The following is a 23,620-nucleotide window of genomic DNA, read 5'->3' as shown; positions in this document are numbered from 1 at the left end:
ACCTCCTGGGCTGTATTGTACTACTCAGCTTTCAGTCTGTATTTCAGTGTTTGATGATAAATTCCTGAACAATTCACCCTGGCCTGCATTCTTTGTTTAGAAATTCTGTTCTGGTCTTTTGTCAAAGAAAAGTTGTTGTGCCAGATGGAATTTTAAAAGGAAGAAATTTTATATAAGATTATTGCAGAGACTGAACTCTGCTCCACGTACAGTAAGTACAGTAGATGGCTTACGGCTCAAAGTCAAGGTAATGAGTCAATGGGCAATTGAGCGCTTGGCAATCGGCACTGCATATGCAAGGCCTGGTGGAGAAGAGGATTCAGCATCAGAGTAAACATTGGTCAAGGAGGGAGTCCCTTTCAGGTTTCTGTTTTTGTTTGCTGTTTGGTTGGTCTTCCCAGTATACCCAGTAAAACAAAACTAGAGATCAGAGTGTCCACTGTGAAGGCTGGAGTTTTCTGTTTACTGGTTTATGACTACATGTATAATAGTATTAATAAGCCTTATTTTCTCTATATGAGGAATAAGAATAACAATACACCAAAGAACTAAAGTGTTTGAATTATTTTGAAGTGCTTTACTATCTAATGAATTTAACCTTTATACTAATGCTTAGTGAACATTTAATCATTTGCTGCAAACACATTCATGTATACCAGCAGTTATCAACGTTCCTAACGTTGTGATCCTTTAACACAGTTCATGATGGTGTGGAGACCCCCAGCCATAAAATTATTTTCATTGCTACTTCATAACTGTAAATTTGCTACTTTTATGAAACATAATATAAATATGTATGTATTCTGATGATCTTAGGTGACACCTCTGAAAAGGTCAGTCATCCCCCAAAGAGGTCAGGACCCACAGGTTGAGAAATGCTTCTCAACCTGTGCCTTGCTTAGACATAATGAATGTCCAATGAGTATTTCTGAATAAATGAATGAACTAATGAAGGAATAAATAGCAGAACCTTCAGCCCAAATTTAACATGACACTTTATTCCTCTTTTCTTATTGTGTGGTAATACTCCAAAGACTAAAAAGAACCGTTTCTCTGTTGTTGAACACAGTCTGTGCTTCAGTTGGGATAGACAACGCAAGCATTTATAAGAAACAAGATATTAGGATCAGCACAGATACCAAAGACAACCTGGTGCCATTTACCCGGCTCACTCTACTGAAGTAAGTTTGAAATGTTTAGCATTACAAGGTGCGGGACTCAATCTTTTTTAAATTAAATACCGCTTGTTCTGACATCCATTAAAGGGAGATGGAAATTTGTTTAAGGATCCATATTTTGGCATCGAAGTATTTTTCTAGTATAAGTCAGTGACGTTAAGGATATAATAATGGAATCAGGAAGATTAGGGGTCATACATTGGATACAAAAGTGTGAAAGCTCTGAGGTAAGATGGGATAGAATGAATTACATGATTGAAGAACTCGAGTTCTCTTAAAGTCTGACTAAAATGCAAGCAAAGTCAGCTTCGTTTCTTTCCTCTAGATGCCACCCCACCCACTCCTCTGTATCCATCTACCTTTGGACTATAGAGTCTTATAAAAATGATTGATTAAGTGTAATGAGGTTGATTAAAGCATCTCTCTTCTGATCCTTACTTCTCTACTTGATAGGTATTTATACTTTATTACAGACCTCTTTTAAATTAGAGCAAATTTTAGAGAGATGTTTAGTAGATACTTTGATTTTTTTCTGTTTAAAATGGGTCTTACCTTCCGTACCAACAGACCAACCACTCCAGAGTAAATCTGAACCATTTATTGATAGTTGGTGTGAGATATACATCTTTGTTAATGAAGGCAATTAATCTATTACCACAGATGGATTCACACTAAGTATCTTTCCTGAGCAGACATCACCTTCTTCTTTCTTGCCACATTTAAATCTTCATGACCTCATTTTTCATCCAGGGATAACAATTTGTTATACATGAACTGCTTTAAGGTCCAATCTACCATCCACCCTCCAGATTACAATTTATGCTTAAATCTCCTTGCTGTGCAGGGGGCTGACACAGACTGAAGGGCTGGTGATGCTACCCATCAAGGAGCTGACAGCTATAACTCTGGACCAACATTTCAGAGAAGCTGAATTGGGAATCTGACTTCTCGCTCTGGGAACATCATCACATCAAGGGAAAATGACTTCCTTTGTTCTGTACATGTGACATATCAAATTAAAGAAATTTCTCTTATCTTCCTGAATGATGGTGCTTGACTTTTCAAAAGAAAAACATTTGATTTTTCAGGAGATGGGCAACTATATGTACACACCTCCCTTCCTTGTTTTTTCTCTCTCTGGTAATCATGACTCTCATTTATTAGTTCATGTGCCCAAACTATTAGTTAACCCATTATTTAACCAATCTCAACTCTCAGTGAAGTACATGGTCCAATGCATCAGTTATATTTTGAAGGAAAAATAAATGTGTCAAAGTATATCACATGTGTGTATGTGTCACAAAGTATATCAAGGTGTGTCAAAGTCTCAAAGTCAACACCTAAGTGATACTGTCATTAAATTAGAAAAAAAAGATAAATTGAAGTCTTTAGAAGTATTGGATTTTAATAGTAAGTTAACACTTAAAGGTATTTGTAAGAAAACACACTTCATAACTATGCTTTACTGCATGTTCTTTCTTGATACTACTAATTGTAAAATTATCCACTTATTCATGAAAAAGTTTAAAAGGCATTCCTGAGCTCAGAAATGCATCAGACATAGCTCTCTTTTTTGCATTCTTTACCAGTCCCAGGGCTTTCCCAAAGATCCTTCAAAACCAAAGACACTTTAAATCCAAAGAAAAATAGTTTCAGAAAATTTAGAAGTATCTTTGAAGAACTAGGAAAATTCATCCTAAGTGAGGTATCCCAGACCCAGACAAACAGTTATGGTCTGTGTTGCTTATATGTGGATATGTGTTACTAAGTCAATGATAACCAAGATACAATTCATCCAGTCACAGAGGTTAGGTATAGATCGAGGTACTGAAGAAGAGGAATAGATGGACCTCCTTAGGAAAAGGAAGTGAAATAGGTAAGTTATGAATGGATAGGGGTTGTGGACTAGGAGTCAAGCTGCTGCATTCTAGTGTTTTTGGTATAGGAAGGCCCTCTGCATGCTACCAAAAGAAAAAAGTAAACACAAACAGCCACAAACCCTTTGATCTACAGTGGTATCTGATGGGGAATGGTCTTCTGTATATTTATCTTATTGGCTGATGAATAAAACTCTGTTGGCCAATAGGGCAACAAGATAGGTGAGACTAGGAGATGAGGAGGATTCTGGGAAATGTAGGCAGAGTCAGTCACCATGTAGGACACAAGAAAAGTAACAGGTCTGGACTCTTTCTCTGGTAAGATAAGACCACATGGAAATACTTAGATTAATAGAAATGGGTTAATAATTAAGTCAGAGATAGCCAATAAGAAGCCCAAGCCAACAGCCAACAGTTTCATAATTAATATAGTGTCTGTGTGTTTATTTGGGGCTCAAGGGCTGCAGGGCCAGCCAGGCCAGAAAACTCATCCTAACAGGTATCCTGTCTTCAAGATATGCTAGTGAAACGGTGGCACAAAGCTTGTAGGAATAACCAACCAATATCTGGCTTGACTTAAGGCCCACTCCACAAGAGTGGAGAGATAGTGTTTAAAAACATTCCACATGTGCTCAAAAATAATGTATGTTCCATAAACAGCATGAACATTGAGTTCTAAATGTGTTTTAGGTTGGCATTAATGGTGCTATTCAATTTTTTTACATTATTATTGTTAGGTTGATCTAATAGCATAAAGGCTATATAGAACTGCATATATGATGGATATGCTTATTCTATTTTTAGTTTACCATTTATATTGTACATTTTAGAAAATAATAAGTACTTTAAATTATTGTATCTTCCCACCTAAATAAAATTTGAGTGAACAATCTCTTTACTGTTGAAAAATTATTTTCCTTAATATTATTATTCTTGATATAGATATATGGTTGTTTTTAAGACATGGTTATTGTTTGTCATGGTTATGTATTGTCTATTTTCATCATTTTACTACTGTCTATATCATGAGTTCTTATGTCAAGTTACTGAATTTATTTACTTTTTTTGTTTAATATTTTAAAACTAGCTAGGGCTTCTAACTCTAGAAGATAATGCAGACTTATTTTCCCTGCTAAGTACTAATAAAGGCCTACTCATTATCTGTTAAGGAAACAAAAGACTCCACAGCAAAGAATGTAGACCAGCCAAGAGGCCTAGAAACCAAAGACTGAGGTGACACTGAGTTCTTGGCTGCTAGTTTTGCCATTTGTATTAGAGACTGGGTACTGAATAAAATGGCAAGATAAATTGCAAGTTTTTTTTTTATGTTCCAAAGAAAGCATAGTCTGACAAAACAAAAGTCAAGGAAACAGGCACTCTGTCCTTGATATTTTGTAATAATTGCTCTACTCCAACCAACCACCACAGTAAGAAACTGAACCTGACATTCATTCTGGCTGGGTGCAAAGGTGGGATGTGATGTATTATGGGGCCTATAGGTTAGTCAACAGTCATGGTGGGTCCTGGTGGAAGCCTGGATGTTGTTGCATTGAAGTCAGTGGTGGTGAGAATAGGCCTGGTCACTGGATGTGGGACCCAGGCTAGATATGGTGGGTTGGGGAGAGTGTGTGGAAGGAAAGGGTGAAAGCCAACTCACCAGGATGGATCCTGGAGAAGGACTGAAGGAGCTGGATGAGTCAAATGATAATAAAACAGAAATACTGAAACACCATAAAATTTATTTCATGTTATTAAAGAGTTTTCAAACTCCTAAACAGTCTTTATTAGTTTTGCATTTATGCAAAATTCTACTCTTACCCCATATTTTGTTCATGTGGTGCTATAGTTCAAACTCAGTACTTTGTGCATGCTAGACATCCATTTAATTTAATTTGTACTTCAAAATTCTACTTTTTAGACAATATTTAAGTGTTCCTATTTTACATGTTCAAAACAAAGGCAGGTAAATCAGTGTTTGATTATATAAGACATCTAATATATAAGCACCTATCACCTGCTCTAAAAAACTAGAATTTAGTATTCAGTTAGAGAAAGGCATATAAAATTCTTATCATATATTATATGATTCAAAGATGAAATTTTTATTAAGAGGCTTTATTACTTGTCAGTTATAAATCCCATACTCTTCACTGACTATTATACTTTCCATGTCAGGGAAACTTAAAAGCTAATGAAGAAATCTATCCACAGAAATAAGTTCTAGAAAGCATAAATGGACAACTAGTAAGATGCTCAAGCATACATACCCTAGGATGCAAATAACATGAGAGCAAATGAGTGGGCACCATATGAAAGGAAAGCTCCACAGATGTCAGAAGGATTGTATGTTTATTGGGCTCTTCTGACTTCACTCTTTATGGTATCTCGTGCTGGCATCTTAATTCTCGATGTTTTTTAATATGCAAATCTAAATTCGAATATTCTTAGCAATTATGCTTCCAGCACTGTTTTTTTCTTCTTTCACAACAAGCTAGATGTTTGTCATTGGGAATTTATCCATGCTAATACTTTCCTCTATCTTGCTATCTCTGAAATTACTTTCTGTTTAAAATTATATTTTTCCTGCTGCTGGTATGAAAACATTCCCTCACCACACTCATGGGCTTTTGCTTCCCAGGTCCAAGCTTGCTTTCTGTTATTCACCCCAGATCTTTCCTGGAAGTGATTTGCCACCCCAGGACCACTCTGCTTTAAAGCAATTGATGGCTTGCCACTAATTATAGGATGAGACCCTCATAAGTCAAAAACAGAACGCCTTTGATGAACAGCTAGCACCATGCATCTCCAGCTTCAGTTCCAATCTTTCTATCCCCCTAAGTCCTTATTCCAACCATGTTGAATTATTGCAAGTTGTCCATGCTTATACTGCTTCTGTGGGGATGGGACATCAGGCCCACATGCACTTCTGGAAAAGATGTCCCTTTCTTGTCTATTTGGCTGCTTTGCACATGCTTTACATCTTTGTGCTCCCTCCTCTAGGAAGTCATCCACCTTCCAGATAAAAGTATAACATACTTGCGTACTGTCTATCATTGGATACTTAACAATTATTACTATCTTTTTAAAGCATTATTTTCCTGCTTTGGTCTATTAAAAACACATATTAAATGTGTACCACACATATCATATACATATGCACATTGCCTGGCACAATGAATTCATGTGTAGAATAGAGAAAGTGATATTTTGAAAACGCCTTTTCAAAATGTGCATTTGTAATTAACAACATTTCTTGCTGTGAAATCCATCCTAGAAAACAGATTCAAATTTTATTCCTCTGAAATCTATAGTCTTGAGGGGAAAAATTAGAAAGTCTGAAGCAGAGTCTGTATTAACAGCTGAATCCCTCATTAAGCTTCCTGGGGGTGTAAAAATATTCCTAAGGACAAACCTCCTAGACTGCAGTATGCAGCGAGTTGGTGTCTACCCTCTAATCAGCATCAATATGTTATAGGGAAAGTCAGCACTTTTCTAATGAGGCAGCTGTTCATAAATAGCTGTGTGTTTATATCAGCTCACGCTGCAAAAAGTGTTCAAAACGTCTCTACTGAGACAATCAGCTACTATTTACTCACACCATAGCATTACATTAACAGCATGACGTACCTAAGCACCCTTTACTGCTTCAATGTGTCTACCTACATTAATGTTTGCTCTCCCAGGACAGAGTGTGGTTAGATTAATGTAGTCTGGCTTAAAGAAATTACTTTCTCTTATGTTTTTTTCTTATGTTTTGTTTTTGAAATGTTCTGTGAAAGGAGAAAAGCAGACTTTCCCTTCCATCGCTAGGTCACCTAGATAAAAATGACAAAATAGTCTATGTTTAGAGTTACTGCCATGTTTCATGACCTTATCCTTGTCTTTCATGACTCAACATTTCAATTTTATAACTATATCAATTACTACATTCCAGTATCAAACCAAAGCAATATGATTTGTCAAAGAACCATCTAGGATCAAGAATGTGAAAGTGATCTGGGAGCTGAGGGCAGTGAAACAGACCTAGGGATACCTGGTAAGACCCTGCCCTACTCTTGGAAAAAGAAAAAAAGATGAAGGTTGATCTTACCTTTCTAATACTTTGAGTCCCCTTATCTTCCCAGAATGCAATCTGCCTGAGTCACAGACCCAGAATGCTCAGGTAAAAGTGTTATGTTCTTTCTCAACCATTACCCCAAACAATTTCTAAATCAAATTCTCTTAGTTGTAGAACTAACAACATTATGACTCATATTTTTTGCTTCAAACTTGCCATTCTGTTTTTTACAGGGATGAAAGTATCCTTGGCCTGTTTTGATTTTTTGTAGTTGTTTTTTTTTTTGTTTTGTTTTGTTTTTTGAGACAGGGTTTTTCTGTGTAGCTTTGGAGCCTATCCTGACACTTGCTCTCAAGACCAGGCTGGCCTGCCTATGCCTCCCGAGTGCTGGGATTAAAGGCGTGCACCACCAACGCCCAGCTCTGTTTTGAGTTTTGATGCTTCTATACTACAGTCTATCAATATCCTTCAGAAACCCTGATAAGTTCATGCTCAGGGGTTTGGTGGAAACACTTGTCATTAACCCCCTACAGCTGACCCTGACATTTTCCCAAAGGTGTGTGTGTGTGTGTGTGTGCGCGTGCGTGCGTGCGTGCGTGCGTGCGTGCGTGCGTGCGTGCGTGCGTGTGTGTTGCTGTGGATCAAATTCAGCACCTTATATAAGCAAGTGCTCTATAACCGAGATACCTCACTATCTCTGGCCTTAATTTTTAAAGCCCACCTCCTGCCAGCATCTACTGACCTATCTCACTTGTCAAGAAGTGTCAAAAATGAAATAAAATCTGTACTAAAAGGTGAAAATAGTATACCTACATAAAATCCTAATGATCTTTCCTGGGAAAGTGGGAATTTATTCTGGGTATGGTGCCACATACATGTGCAGCCACAGAACAGAGGAGACTGAGGTAGGATAACTTGGCCACCTTGTGTTGCTTAGTGAATCTGACAAAAGACACATAGTAAGTAAAGGATGCTGAGAATACACATAGTTATTTACATAAATATTCCTCTGTGAACCATTATTTGATAACTCTCAAATCTCCATGTTTTAACTACTGCACCCTTTTGGTTTATATGCATTTTATGAAACAATGGATTTCGTGTTCCATTTTCATATATGTATGTATGTATACATATATGTTTATGTATGTATGTATATGTACAGAAGATATTTCATTGTATTTGCCCATTTTAACCACACTTATTTAACTCTTCCCTCACACTGGTCTTCTTCCCATCTAATGCTGTTTATTCTTGCATAAGAAAAAAGTATAAAATAATTGCATTTTGGGGGTCTGGCTTATTTCACTTAACATATGAGCATCAATTCTATTTTCCTGCAAGTGCCATGATTTCATTCTTTTTTATTTACTCCCATTTTAGGTTGTGCATATGTGGGGAAGTATGTGCAGTTGAACACAGGTGCCTGCAGAAGCGATGGTGGTGGGGTCCCTCTGTAGCTAGTTATAGACCGTTGTAAGCTACCAGACATGGTTGCTGAGGATCAGAGTCAAGTGCTCTCAGAGAAATAGTGCCTGCTCTTAACAGAACCATCTTTTTGATGGCAATTTCATTCTTCTTACTGTCTGAATAATACTCTAATGTATAAAGACAATGTGACATTAATATCAAATGGAGTGTTACTCATATCCTCACATTTGTCAAATATACATGCAACTGGCTGTCTTCTCTTAATAAATTCAGCTACAATATGTTTAAGATGTTTCACATGTTGATTAAACACAATTACTTCTAAGTACTGGTTCTCAACGATTTACTCTCTTTTTATTTCATGGAAGAGATTTTTATATTTATAACAATTTCTTCTCACCACAGGAACAAACCTCATTCACGTTGAGTCATTTTAATTTCCTGATTTAATTTCCAAACATCAAAAAGCAAACCTCACATTACCCAGACTGGAATAGTGTTCTGAGGAATACAGTCCTGAATGCTTTTGAGCAGGATTGAACACAGAGTGGAGAAATAGAACCTAAGGGGGAATACATAACAAATGTAGCTGATTGCTAAAGAGTGGTATAAAAATGTTGGAGAAACTACTTATGAAATAGAAAATGTGGGACAAAATCATTTACACCCCTGTTAGAAAGGCTTTGTTCAGCAAATTAAAAATGGCAAGCGTAGCTTGTAATGTAGGCAAAATAAATTACTCAAGCACAGTTAATAATATTATAAAGTAATATAACTATTAGAAAACAGTAGGAGAGATTCTTCAGGAAATTAAAAACACAACAATATCATCCAAGAATCCCAATATCTGTAGATGTATGGATTGACTCCACTACTTGACTACTGTAAATAATGTTTCAATGAGTATGGGTATGCTAATATTTCAAGATTTTTTTAATTCTTATAAAGATATACCTGAGAATGGGATGCCAATAACCCAGCATTAACAAAGCAAAGGTTTGATTGTCAATAAAGAAATCCCTTTCCTTGATTCAGGCCAAGTTATAAATGATAACCTTGTCAATGATTTCCCCCCAGAACTCAATACTCTTCCATTTCTCAGCACTCATGGAGGGCAACCAAGCTTATCAAGAACCCAAGGACCTATTTCACTCTGTCTTCTGCCAAGGGCATTGTGGTTTGATCATAGATCTTTAGATTAATGAAAGCTTAATGGTATTTGACTAAAGTAATTGTAATGTATTTTAACTGCTGTGCAATTTGATACATATGTGCTTGTGTTGAGAAATGACCTGGCTTTAAATAATATATCTCTACAGATTTCCTGAAATCTTATTCGCTCTCAAGTGGAAAAATAAACATCAAATATGGATGCCAATCTTTCTGCATATGGGAAATAATCTAGTACCCTACCATGCTAAATTTGAATTTCTGTGCCAAAGTTACTAGGTACTAGTAAATTAGTTCATATGGCTAATGAGATCACTGTGATTTTTTATTTATGACAAAATGAAGCCCATAATGTAGGAGATGTTTGAAACAATTTGTTATGAAAGCAAACAAAAGCTCTGTGTGTGTGTGTGTGTGTGTGTGTGTGTGTGTGTGTGTGTGTGTGTGTGTGTGTGTATTTGGTTTTACTAGTTAATATGATCATAGGGTAAGCTACACTTATATTCAAAGTAGGTAGGTTTTATTTGAAGAAATGCACTCATAGTTTTTTAAGCCCTGAAGAGAAAATGTTCAGCAGATAATGGTGAAACACATGTGGCTGCAAACCAATAATGACTTTTTAAAATATAGTTTTCAATACAGTATTATAATATTGGAAATGGTTTATAAGAAATTCAAACTAGACTTCAATGTTTAGGCCAGAGCTCACAGGTATAAGTCTGGGCCTCTGTGACAGCAGTGTCCTGAATGCTGGTGAAAGGGTTGAGTTTTGGGTGAATCATTATCAGCCTTTGTGAGAACCTGGTCCAACTACCAGCTTTCTCTGAGCCTATGCAGATCCCATAAGCTTTTAGATTTGAAGACAATAAAAACTATTGTCAGCCTTTGGTAGCCAAGGTATTATTCCCATTACCTGTCATTAACTTTAGGCAACAGAGTTGTCCCTAGGTTAGTGTTCTCAGGCAGTTGGTAAACCAATTTGGGAACAGACAGCACACATTCATCCTGGTGTGATAGACACGTGTTTTAGCTGCATCACTGCTATCTATGACATGTTCCTAGCCAACCCCCAGAAATGTCTACATCTTTGTGATTGAGAGATTCAGATGTAACTCACATTAGTGACAACCTTATGACCAAGGGATGGCCCTTATTTAAAGTAGCCAATCTTGGAAAGCACCACATGGAACAAGACAGAGATGGAAGAATCATTTATAAGTCTGCAATCTTTCAACTAAATTTAAAAAATAATAAAAAATGAAAACTTCTGTATGTGTTTACTGAAAGCCATAGTTATAGCAACAGTATAGGGCAAATGTGTTTCCGAAGAATGAATCCCATACATCCATCTGTGTTTTACAATCTTAATAACTGGAAGATGAATTACTGCCACCCATTATCAATTTCGCTGTGTGGATGTGTTTGTTTTCTTCCTGGTTTGATGTGTTCAACAGTAAATTAATTGGGCAGTGAAGAAGAAGCCTGTGCATAAGAACCGTGCAATTCCATTGTAGTATGACCTGAGCTACACTGAGTCCACCACTGTGTTTTTTTTGTGGAAGAGAAAAGCTGATACTATGAAACGTTTGAATAATTCAGGGAAAGATAAGAAAGCCATGCAGCATAATCGGGGCTTGTTAGAGTTGAAATCTCTGAGAAGCAGCTTACCCTTGCTTGCTCGGTTAATAATCAGACTCGTCTTTTACATATTGCTAAGGAACCACAGATGGTGGCAGGCTGGATTTTTTCCCCTAGAAATGACTCTGAGGCAAAAGCAGAAGAGGTAACTATGGCTTTGTTCACCAAGCTTAAGACCCCATTTCATTTTTATAAATACCGAAGCAGTGAGCCAAGGTATAAAATACTGTTATTTAAAGTTTCACCAGCAATTCACAAATGCCTGCTGAGAAGCTTTTCTTGCCAAACTTGGCCACTTTTCATATCTCAGAAGGAATAGATAGACAGGCTGGATTTCCTTTCTCTCACTAACAACAGAGGATGAAAATGTAAAGAGAATTTTGAAATGTTTTGATTTGGCAAGAATCAAGAAAGCTGGTAGGTGCCCTGCATATACAAAGGGGATATTTTTCTAGCAAGGCCCAAATCTTCCTGCATTTTTGCTGCAGCAATAAAATTGTACAAGTTTGAAAAATGAAAGTCGGCTTATTTACAAATACCTGTTAATATCCGCTTCAAATGATTGCAGAGCCAGAAATAGTAGCAGGGCTTCAATACAGGGCTCCGCAGGAAAGCGCTTGTCTACTATGTGCGTTGTTCTGGATTCTCTTTGCCGTATTTTAATAAAGCCTCTACATTAAGCAGAACTTCATGTCACCTGCACATAATTAACAGGATGTCTCAAACACATTCCACAAGGGGCACCACACCAAAACAGAGTGATTTGTTATGGTATTTTCTCTTAAGAGGAAAGAAATATCAAATCGGTTTAGTTTCATGAAATGGTTTCAAAGAGTATGTATTTCTGTTTCCCACAGGAGTGAAGGAAACAGATATATTATATCCTGCAAATTAGGCTGTTGGGGTCTTGTTCATATCTTTTCACCTACTCTAAAGTGCCACACAGAGACACTTAGAAGCATTCCTGTTCATGAAACTAGTCAGACAAATTAAAAATATGCCACAAACAGCATTCACATAAAGTGTAGGTCCTGAATGTAAGCAAGCCATCTCTCAGTGGAGCAGTTTTGAAATGCTTTCTAACACCCAGTCCAAGATTTCAAAGAAAAATTGATCGGCAGTGTCTCACTTGGTGTTATTTTTCACTATTCTTTCTGCCACTGCCTCACAGTGGTTTCTAAGAATGCTCCCCAGTAGGTGGCTTATATTTTATATTATATATTGCATCAGATATGACATAACAAGCTCAATCTAGCCTGTACCAATACTCATAGAAAAAATTCTCATGGTGTTTCTGAGCCAATATTCTCAAGCAGTATCAAAAGATTCTTAGTAATCGTTTTAAAAGTCTAATAAGCAACCTAGATGCCCCTCGACTGAAGAATGGATAGAGAAAATGTGGTACATTTACACAATGGAGTACTACTCAGCAGAAAAGAAAAAAAAAACAATGGAATCTTGAAATTCTCAGGCAAATGGATGGAAGTAGAAGAAACCATCCTGAGTGAGGTAACCCTGTGACAAAAAGATAAACATGGTATCACTCACTCATATATGATTTTTAGACATAGAGCAAAGGATTACCAGTCTACAATCCACACTGTCAGAGGAGCTAGGAAACAAGGAAGACCCCAAGAGAAGATTGCATAGTACCTCAAAGAAAGGGAGGGGGATGAGACTCCCTGAAAAAAGTGGGATCACAGGGCATGGGTGGAGAAGAAATAAGTAGGAAGGGAAGGGGGGATGAACAAAAGGCCTGAGAGAGGAGAGGAAAAGGGGAGGGCAAGAAAAGAGATGCCTTGATAGAGGGAGACAGTACAGGTTTGGGGAGAGGTCTGGCACAGAGGAAATGTTAGGGGATCCACAGGGATGACCCCAACTAAGAATCCAAGCAGTGGTGGAGAAAATGCCATTGATTCCCTTCCCCTTTAATGAGATTGGTGTCTACCTTGGTTACCATTCCTAGAGCCTTCATCCAGTAGCTGTTTGAAGCAGAAACAGGCACCCACAGCTAAGCACTGAATACCCTGGAATTCAATTGTGAAGAGGGAGGAGGGATGACAAAGAAGCCAAGATGGTACCACAGACACCCGCAGGAACAGTTGACCTGACCTAGTGAGAGCATGGAGACCCTAGTCATAAATCTGTGGAAACAGTATTGGACCAAACGGAGCCCTCTGAATGTGGGTGGCAGCTAGGAGGCCAAGACAGTCTATGGGACCTCTAACAGTGGAGCCAGTCTTTAACCCTCAAGCACAAAAGGACTTTGGGAGGACATTCCCTATGGAGAGTTATTATTGCAGCCCAGATACAGCAAGGAGGGCCCAGGTCCTTCCCCAAATGATATGCCAGACTTTGAAGGTCCCTGGTGGAGGGCCTCACTATCCCTGGGGATAAGTTTGTGGATGGGTTGGGGGGGAACATGGGAGGATGGGAGGGCAAGGGAATGGGGGGATGGATATGTAAATATGAGTAGTAATTAAAGTATAAAAAATATCAAAAAACATACTTTAAAAATCTTACCTCATGCACTTCTACATTAAATTTATTTAATGGGTAAAATTTTGGACTCAAGGTCAAAATGCAAATAGTTTCTGGGTTTCAAATCTTACATTTTCTGCAGTTTTTTCTTTTCATTCTCTCTCAGCCATATTTATTTATTTTTGATTAGATGGCTCAGCTGCTAAAGGCTAGGCTCACAACCAAAAATATAAGAGTCATTTTATTTTTACATATGATGAGAAGTCTGGATTGAAGTCTGAATGTAGGAAAATGTACACCACATTGTAAACCAACACAGAAGCTCCTCACTACCCTCCTCCTGGCTTCTGGGACTGCAGAGACATAACAAGCACAAGGAGGAGTTTGCATCTCACATAAACATTTGCTGAATAAGCATCTGTGGTTATTTTATACTTATGACATGAAATCACAGTCTGATAGTGACACATAGATTAGGCTCACAGTTGTTTTTACTCAGTATTTGTCAAATAAACTAAATTAATGAATTGGGAAGTAAATGGTATCGTCATGTTGTATCATTCCCAATGCAGTGATTAATCATAAGTAGTTAATAAACATAAATTGAAGATATATGTGTTTGTTAATGTTATAGTTTCAAGGGTTATAGAAGTTAATTTCCCTTCACCCATAGTAGATGATTACACATTTCATTTATTTGACAATACAAAATAATGAAATAAATAGGTGTCAAAGGAGATGCTCCCAGTTGGACCATACCCAACACAAAATTTATGACAACCAAAAGTAGGTTGTCAACAAAAGCAAACTGCTATTCCCTCTAATTTTACATATAATCCAAGAAAAGAAATACTAAGCTATGAAAATAGAAAATTTTAAATACTTATTAAATTAATGAGCAATTATGTAATGATCAATAAATTGGAGAATCATAAGAAATACCCAACAAAAATTTTACTTATTTAATTTTGGGAGCATTCAGTAAAGTAATAGTGCCATTGCTTTCAAAAATAATTGTCAGATCATCTGCAATGAAATTCCAGTGTCAATTAGAGCATAATTCTAGGAAATTATAGTAAGTATTAAGGAAAGAATGAAAGGAAATGACAAAGGTAGATGTTTACTTTTAGTTTGGTGATGACCAGGAAATGAAGACCACACTCTTATTTCAATATGTGCTCCAAAAATTAGTCTTTTCAATAAGGGCTGCTGGGGAAACTTAATCCATACAGTATTAAAAATAATTTCAAATGTATATAAAAATTGAAATATGAGATCTGATAATATAAAAGTAGTAAAGAAAAAATGAAATGCTTCACAGCACTGGTTCAGGAACTGATGTCTTAGATAAGACATCAAAAACACACAGCATCAGAAGTATAAATGGCCAGGGTGGCTTCACCATGAAAAGAATTCCTCACAACAGTGGAATCCAGAGATAGAAATAAACCCAGCACTTAGTCTTTGTAGAAATGTTTGATGTTTGTGTAGAACCATGTGTCTGATGGGAGCTATATTTAAAATTCATGAGATACTCATACAACAGCTCAATACAAGAAAAGACCTGATGAAAATTGGTTAGCGTCTAAGCAGACACATCTAAAACGATGACTGATGAGTAGCTAAGAGTTTGATCCCTATGACTTTCAGATCCTTACCTCTTGTTTTAACCTTTCCCCTTCTTCTTATGTATTCCTCTCTGTCCTCCTACTTAATTAGCAACCCCTTCTGCTTCTCCAGGTTCCCCATCAGAGCACTTGTACCCTGCTCTTCCCTCATTGTTTCTCCCCATTCCAACCCATCCCTGCAATGGTCACCTTCTACTTTCCTGGTTTCTTTGCTACATGTACTCACATGTGAAGATTTGGAGCTGGGAGCATCAGAGGACAGAGGACATAATCTATCTTTCTATGTTTGGGGTATCTCATTCAATATGATCTTTTCTATTTCCACCCTTTTACCTGCAAATTTCATGATTTCTTGCTTCTTCTAAGGAATGCTGAGAGCAGAAGAAATAGTCTTCCTCAGGGATAAGCACACTAATTGTTCACCAATACCAAATGGTCAGCCCTGAATACATACATAAAAATAGCATTATAAAGACCGAGAAGGTTGTATTTATATGTTTAGGCATATGTATGTGTGTGTATATTTATTTCCCAAATATTATAAAGACTGAGAAGGTTGTATTTACATGTTTAGGTGTATGTATGTGTGTGTATATTTCCCAAATAATTGAATTGAGTGTGTCAAACACGAATCTCCCCAGAGATGCTTCCTTACGTCATCACTCTTCACAGTAGTAAAGATGTGACAGGTTCCTATGTCATTCATGTTGCCCAACAGAAAAATGGATAAAGAAAATGGAATGCCTGTGTACAGCCTTCAGAAAAGGAAAGCTCATTTATAATAAAAAATTGATCATGATAACTAGAGAATACCGTGATCAGTTAAACAAAGCATGGACAGAAGGACAAATGGTGCATCATCTCACAGAAACAGAGAATGGCAGATGGTGTGAGTGAATATAAGATGTGATATGGAGGCCCGGCATTCCAGTTAACAGTAGAAGAGCAAGGTTTCTGAACCTATCATGCTATATGTTGACTAGAGTTAGCTATACAGTCCTGTAACTCCAAATTCCTAGAAAGATATGTTTCACAAACTTACTACAAAATAAAATAAAGCAAGTTTATGATAAGATAGATGTATTTACCACTTGACTGGGTCTTCCTATAGCATATAAATTCACAGTACAAGTATCACATTGTTCTCCATAAATATGTATAACTGTTACTTGTCAACTGACATACTCTTGAGGTATCGCTTTAATCGTTGAAGTGAAATTAACATGGTAATTTCACAACTTAAACTTAAGTTTAAGTTTAATTTAAAAAGCATAATATCAAAGAGAATTTGTATGGTCAGGTACACAAATGAGGTAAGGATATAATTGAAAGAAAAACACAAAGGTATCCTAAAGGTACTCTGACACTGCAAAGATATTTCATTTTTTCTTTGTGTCAGACTATGTGAGGTTTATATTCATAGACTGTGAGGTAATATTCATATATTACAGACATCTATTTGTAAACGATGAGAGTCAGCCATTTGACTATCTGCATTTTCCTTAGTTAAAAGATGAACTTGTATTTCAATTCAGAGCATGAGGCTTTGAAACATATATACAATATGGGATGACTAAATTTAGCTAACAACTGTATGTATAGCTCAGGTGCTTTGTTATAAATAGACTTAATGTCCCCACTTTAGCATCTTAAAGAAGATATGCTCTATAGTTCTATGATAGCTACAGTTTTAGAGTCCATGTGTAGTTTAGAAAACAGTGTTTTCCACCTACAAAAATAACATGTTCAATTTGTAATACACTATAATTAGAGAAAAACATAGAATATCCACCAAACTCTTTACTAAATTTTCATATTTTTTAGAAACTATTCTGTAACTTTTTCAAAGAATTAGCCTCTCCAGTCGAATTGGAATGATATTTGAAGATAATTTTATGTACAATGGGATTCTACCATTGTGACTGATTGCAAATGCCCTACAAACAGACATCTAAACCTAGGGAATGAACAGTCCTGTCTCCCTGGAACTTTCCTTCATGACTTTCTCTAATCATTCCTGGCTCCCCAGACAAAAGATATTGTGTTAGTTTTGTTTGTCTTGACTGAATTAGTGTGTATCCATTTTACCAACACACGTGCTTTTGATATTCAGCTGTGTCTCTTGACTGAGTCAGCAGCTGTTTTCTTTCTCTAAATAATCATTTATTCCCTGAATGTAACACAGTCTGCTCATCCATTTTCCTCTTAATGGATTTTGTTTATTTCCATATTGGACCTCCATAAATAAAGCTTGTGTTAATATTCTTGTGAAACTCATTTTGGGCGTTCGGGGTTTTATTTTTAAGGGGATAACCTAGCAGTGAACCTTTTCATTCACAGGCAGGAGATGTAATTGGTGTTACAAGAAATAGTGAAACACTGTTTCAACAAATAGATTTTACTACTTGTATTTCTGTCAGTCATGTATAAATATTTTTACACACTCTGAAATGTTCCCTGCCTTTGGTAATGTCTATAACTAGAGTCTGATACATACATACATACGTACGTACGTACGTACGTACGTACGTACGTACGTACATACATACATACATACATACATACATACATTCGTTGTTTTAGAGGGAGTGTGCTCTTTCTTCCTCCTGAGAATGTCTCTCTTCCTCCTTTATAGGAGAGTTGATCCCACCATCAAATCCTTGCACTCAGTTCCTCCTACTGCCCCACCTACAAATACCATTGCATTATTGATTAGGTTTTCAATATATTTGAAGAGGGATCACACAATCAGGCCACAGCTCATTCCACTTCCCTCTGAATCCTCTATGTCTTTCAACTTTCTAAGTCAATTCAAAATAACCAGCATATACAGTTCAAAACTTAGTTGTTTAAAGTCACATTTTTGTTAAATCTAAATAATCTAAATTTGAAGAGAACAAACAAAAAAAAATACAGTCTTCTACTTGATAAACTATTTATTTAGCTTTTTAATTACTCTTCTACATAATCTAATCAACTATTTTGTATTCTGTTATTCTGCAATTTTATTTTTTACTTTAGTGTCCAAATTTCCACTCCTGATACATAGAAATGTAGTTTTTATTGTATTTCTGCACCTACCCCTTTATTATACAGTCTTGTCCGATGTTACCTGTTTATTTCTCAAGCAGTTTCTACACACACAATTTCATGTACAAGTAGAGTTTTTTAGTTTCTTTTATAATAACTTTGACATTTTCATTGCCTTTCTGAAAATAGTATCAATTTCCGTGAAAAATATCAAAACACAGTGAGATCTGATATTATCTTTTTATTAAAGTCTGGTCTTGCTTTGCATAGCTAGGATATGATTTGTTATTTTGCAGGAGACACCCTTTATCAGATTAAATATGTTTCTTTTTCTTTCCCTTTGTTGAGTTGAGTTTGTTCATTTTTTTTTTGGTTGATGGATGATTGTTTAACTTTGCCAAATGGGTTTTCTTTATCTACTGAGATTATTTTCTGTTACACTGATATACTCTGTTGATTATTTTAAGTGTGAAAACAACTATATATTCAAGGGATAAAGCCTGCCTTGTAAGGTGCACTATTCTCACAGGTTTTAAGATTGAATATTCAAATGTTCTTGTTGAAAATTTTGGTGTCTCTAACTGAAAGCAAATTGTTTTCATAATTTGCCTTTTTAAATAAATCTAAATCTTTTAAAAAAAAACAAGACTAAGCTGACTGCAACAGCAAATGGAAATTATTCTTTTCCTCTGCTTTTAATTATTTTTGATAAAATTGATTTTATTCTCTATGTGGCAATTACTTATTAACCATTCAAAAGATATTTCATGTATAGATATATATTTATTGTATCAGCCATCAATCAATAGAAATATATACGTATACATATACATATATGTATATTTTTCTATTGATTGATGGCTGATACATATGGTTATATATATATGGTTATATGTGATATTTAGGTTCCTAACTGTTATTGTTTTTGCACAATAACCTCTAGTGAGGGAATTTCATTTTTGCTGTTGCTTGCTTTTATGTTTTTGGAGACAGTTTAATATATTTCAAGATTAGTATTTTAGCAGAGGCTGGCCTTGACTCCTGATCCTCCTCCCAAGTGTTAGGATTCCAGGCACAGACCACCATGCCCAGGTAAAATAAAGTTTGCTTTTCTTTTTTTCAGTTACCTAGTTGTTCCACTACCAGGATCAAACCCAGAGCTTTATATATGCTATCTAAGCTTTTTACCACTGAACTATATCCCTTGTTTCAAAACTGATTGGAGACAGAAACAGAGAGAGGTACAGAGACACACACAGAGACAGACAGATATACACAGAGAAAGACTTAAAATATAAACAGCACCTATTATAATTAAGAATAGTTATAAAAATGAGAGAATACTTTGTTGCCAAAAACATAAAAATCATCAAAGAAAATGACATTTCATTGGCTCCAGTCAACAGTCATGTATTATGTAACAAAATATCATCAAAGACACTGTCAGGTATCAGACATGTTGGTCCTCAGGCTCTTACATTCTTTCAGTCCCTCTTGTGAGGTACTCCCTGAGCCTTAGGTGTGGGAGTTGTATTGAATACGTATCCGTTAGGGATGGGCAACCCACGGTCACTTTTCCCTGTACTTTGACCAGTTGTGGGTTTGTCTGATAGTCTTTTCTACTAAAAGCATTGTTAAGAGCCAGAGGACCAAAACATCTTCTGTGATGCTGTGAGATGTTGTCTTCTATGTACAACAGGGATTTGCACCCATGAATTCTTAACAATATAGTCTAAATAAGACCTGGACAATAACAACACTAGTTGACATCCAAAAGTGGTAGTCTACCCCTAGATGAAGAATTGTAGGCAATTAATGGCTTCCCAGAGAGAGGGAATCAATTAGTTTACTGTTTGACTAATTTTCTGTTCTACCTATGAAAGGGAGAGCTAACCCAAAGTAAGAGAGTATGAAAATCATATAAAAGCCCAGTTTCTCATAACCTAACTTTAAAGAAACCTTAACTAGAGGCATAGTAAATACATGTGAAGCTAGATGGTGGGAGAAGTCCTTCTGTGTATATGTTTCTCTTATTGGTTAATGAATAAAACACTGATTGGCCAGGCAGGAAGTGATGTATCTGGGCAGAATCAGAATATGAGCTGGGACAAACAGGAAATCACTCTCTTCCTCTCTCTTCTCTATAGAGATGCTGAACAGTCAAAATGTAAGACTCCAGAGGAGAAACAGGTCCCTGAACCTTTCTCCAGTAAGAGAAGGCCACGTGGAATACTTGAATTTATTGAAACTGGGTTAATAATTAAATCAGAGCTAGCCAATAAGAAGCCATAGCCAGAGGCCAATAGATTCATAATTCATATAGTGTCTTCGTGTTTCTTTGGGGCAGAGAAGGGCAGCGGGACCTAGCCCGGCCAGAGAAAACTCAGGCTACAGCTAGACTATCTTCAACCAGAAATTTACACCCTCAGGAAAAGAGCTCATTTATTTCACCCTCAAGAAAAGAGTTAATTTACTCTCTATGACTCCAGGCATAAAAAGAAGAGCAGCTCACCCTGATGCTAAGGAACAGGTTTGTCTAAGATGTATGAGGACAAATGTAATTGTCACCATAAGCCTAGGAATTAGTAACCTTTAAAAATGTCCTGCTATTTAAATAACAGAGGCACATGGAAATAAATGCTAAGGACAAAAGAGGGTCTGGAGCAAAGAGGTTAGAGAATCTATACACAGGTGTGGCATGGGAAACGATGGTGGAGAACACCATGAACACTGTCTATATGAGGCAGATTCTAGAGGTCCCATGATGGTTACAGAATGAGTGCACATAAATCATCTCTTCACCCATTAAAGTAACAGGAGGGAGTGCAAGAAATATTTTCTTCCTTAATGTGTGTATTGCAATCATTTCCATATTCTTCTTTAGCCCTGGCATTAGAAAACAACATCCACTGGGATCTTTCGATCATTAATAATGTTTGAGCATATGTCTGAACCTATATCAGCCAACTAATAAACTGAAATGATTATCTTATAATTCTTAATCAATAAAACCTCAGGAGCCGCCAGGCATTGGTGGTGCACACCTTTAATCCCAGCACTTGGGAGGCAGAGCCAGGTGGATCTCTGTGAGTTCGAGACCAGCCTGGTCTACAAGAGCTAGTTCCAGGACAGCCTCCAAAGCCACAGAGAAACCCTGTCTCGAAAAACAAAAAAAAAAAAAAAAAAAAACCTCAGGAGTCAGTTACCAGGGTAAGAACCGGAACAATGAGGGAAGTGGCAGAGAAGTGACCAGTGACCTCCTCTCTCTTTCTCATTCATCCATCCAAAAGGCCAAGAATCTTTCTAAGCCCCACCTTACTACTTGCTGTGTCTCTCTATGTGTCATTGGTCCTCCAAAATATCTATGGCTAATTTTGGTCAGGTAGTAGCTAGCTAGCTCTGCCTTGTGATTCAAAGCAAACTTTCCTGGGAGTCTTGGGAGCATCAGAGTGCAATTAAAATATCCCACAACAATACACAATCAAATGTGATGTCCCTATTTTCCAGGAAAAAATATATGTTTTCATTCCTTAATTCTAATCCTACTTTCACAACAGTTCAGAGAATAAAACAAATGCTCATGTTAGGTAGAATCAAATTAAACATCTCTTTCTCAATGAATTTGTTTCTTCACTGCCAACTTGCTTTTGTTTGTGTGTGCTCCATGAATCCCATTTCACACATACCACATACCACAGGCATTCTGACAATGGTTTCTGTCTTGACTGCTGATGGATGAGGAGCTGAGGAAATGGTAACTTAATATCTCTCTCTAAAGTGGGAAATTACCAATATGGAGTCAGGTAGATATACAAGGGTATTTAATAGGGAAAAGCCTTACTTACAGAGCAACCTAGCTAGCCGGCGTGGCAGCAGTCTGTCCAGCAAGTACAAAAATGAAACCAAAAGAGAAACGAAGTCCCCTGAAAGTCTCACTCTACATCACCCTGACCACGCCCTTGCAAGCGTGGTCAGGCACACCTGTAGCCAGCCCCTAAGAAGGCATGGCTACAGCTTCCCCTACACCTCTCATCTTTCATCCTTTTCCTCTTAAATGCTGTGCGTTTTACATCGGTAATAATGGAAGGGACTGTGACATTCTATGTCTATATCACTTGCTTGTTTCACATTGGAAGCTATGCATATTATGAAACCTGTTGAACTCTACCTTATGTGTTTGTAAAATTTAAAGAATTTGTGTTAAAATATAGAAGATCCAAGTGCACTTTATTTTTAAGACCATAGAGAGTAGGAAAATTTAATTGAATATTCACGACACAAAGTAACTTTGAACACATGTAATATGTGTCTTGAATAAAGATTAAGCAAATAAAATTAACTTTCTTATAACACTGATGAGGCTATATACTCTTTACACATTTTTAACAAGAATGTAAAATTGCTCTTGAAAGTGCTTCCCAAAATTAATCTAAATCTAGAATATGATTTGTAACTTCCTTCCCTACTATAGAAATCATGTCACTCTAATACTCTGTGTTTCTAAATTGAAGCATATGGTTTCAATGACAGAATATAGATAAAGGATGAGAGAAAAATGGCCAGTGTTCATCATTTAGGAAGTTATTGAAAACTGTCTCATGATGATCCAAGTGTCTCCACTTAATGAAGTTGCTTAATATTATTTGAAAGGCTTTCTCACTACATCTCTATTTCTAGCTCAGTTATTTTCAGATATTAATTAGAATTCAAAAATATAGAATCATAGATGTGTATTTCAAAGAAAGTTGGGGTCTAACTCGATTCTCGAAGAAAGGGGGGTGAACAAAAGTCTCTTTAACACAGGAAACCAACAGTTGCAAGCTCACACCATCTGGTCCCTAAGTAGTACACACTGTCACATCAAAATGAAATAAGTGGGTCTTATAAACATGCCTGCAGCTCACAGACTGGAAAAAGATATTCACCAACCCCACATCTGACAGAGGGCTGATCTCCAAAATATACAAAGAACTCAAGAAGCTAGTCTCCAAAACACCAAACAATCCAATTAAAAAGTGGGGTATAGAACTAAATAGACAATTCTCAATAGAGGAATCTAAAATGGCTGAAAGTCACATAAGAAAGTGTTCAACATCCTTAGCCATCAGGGAAATGCAAATTAAAACAACT

At 36.6% G+C, this 23,620-nt stretch overlaps 1 long non-coding RNA gene across 1 annotated transcript in view; it reads right to left on the bottom strand.

Moving 5' to 3' along the window:
* The window catches only part of LOC118238262, a 28,765-nt gene extending 16,723 nt beyond the window's left edge, over nt 1-12,042 (bottom strand). The window contains exon 1 of the long non-coding RNA XR_004768061.1: nt 11,891-12,042. This is a non-coding gene — a long non-coding RNA (uncharacterized LOC118238262). The remainder of the gene's footprint in view (nt 1-11,890) is intronic.
* Between the last annotated feature and the right edge of the window lie 11,578 nt (nt 12,043-23,620).

Source organism: Cricetulus griseus, chromosome 2 (genome assembly GCF_003668045.3).
Source record: "Cricetulus griseus strain 17A/GY chromosome 2, alternate assembly CriGri-PICRH-1.0, whole genome shotgun sequence".
NCBI lineage: Eukaryota > Metazoa > Chordata > Mammalia > Rodentia > Cricetidae > Cricetulus > Cricetulus griseus.
Note: the sequence above shows the minus strand (reverse complement) of the source record. Positions and strands in the feature narration are given on the sequence as shown.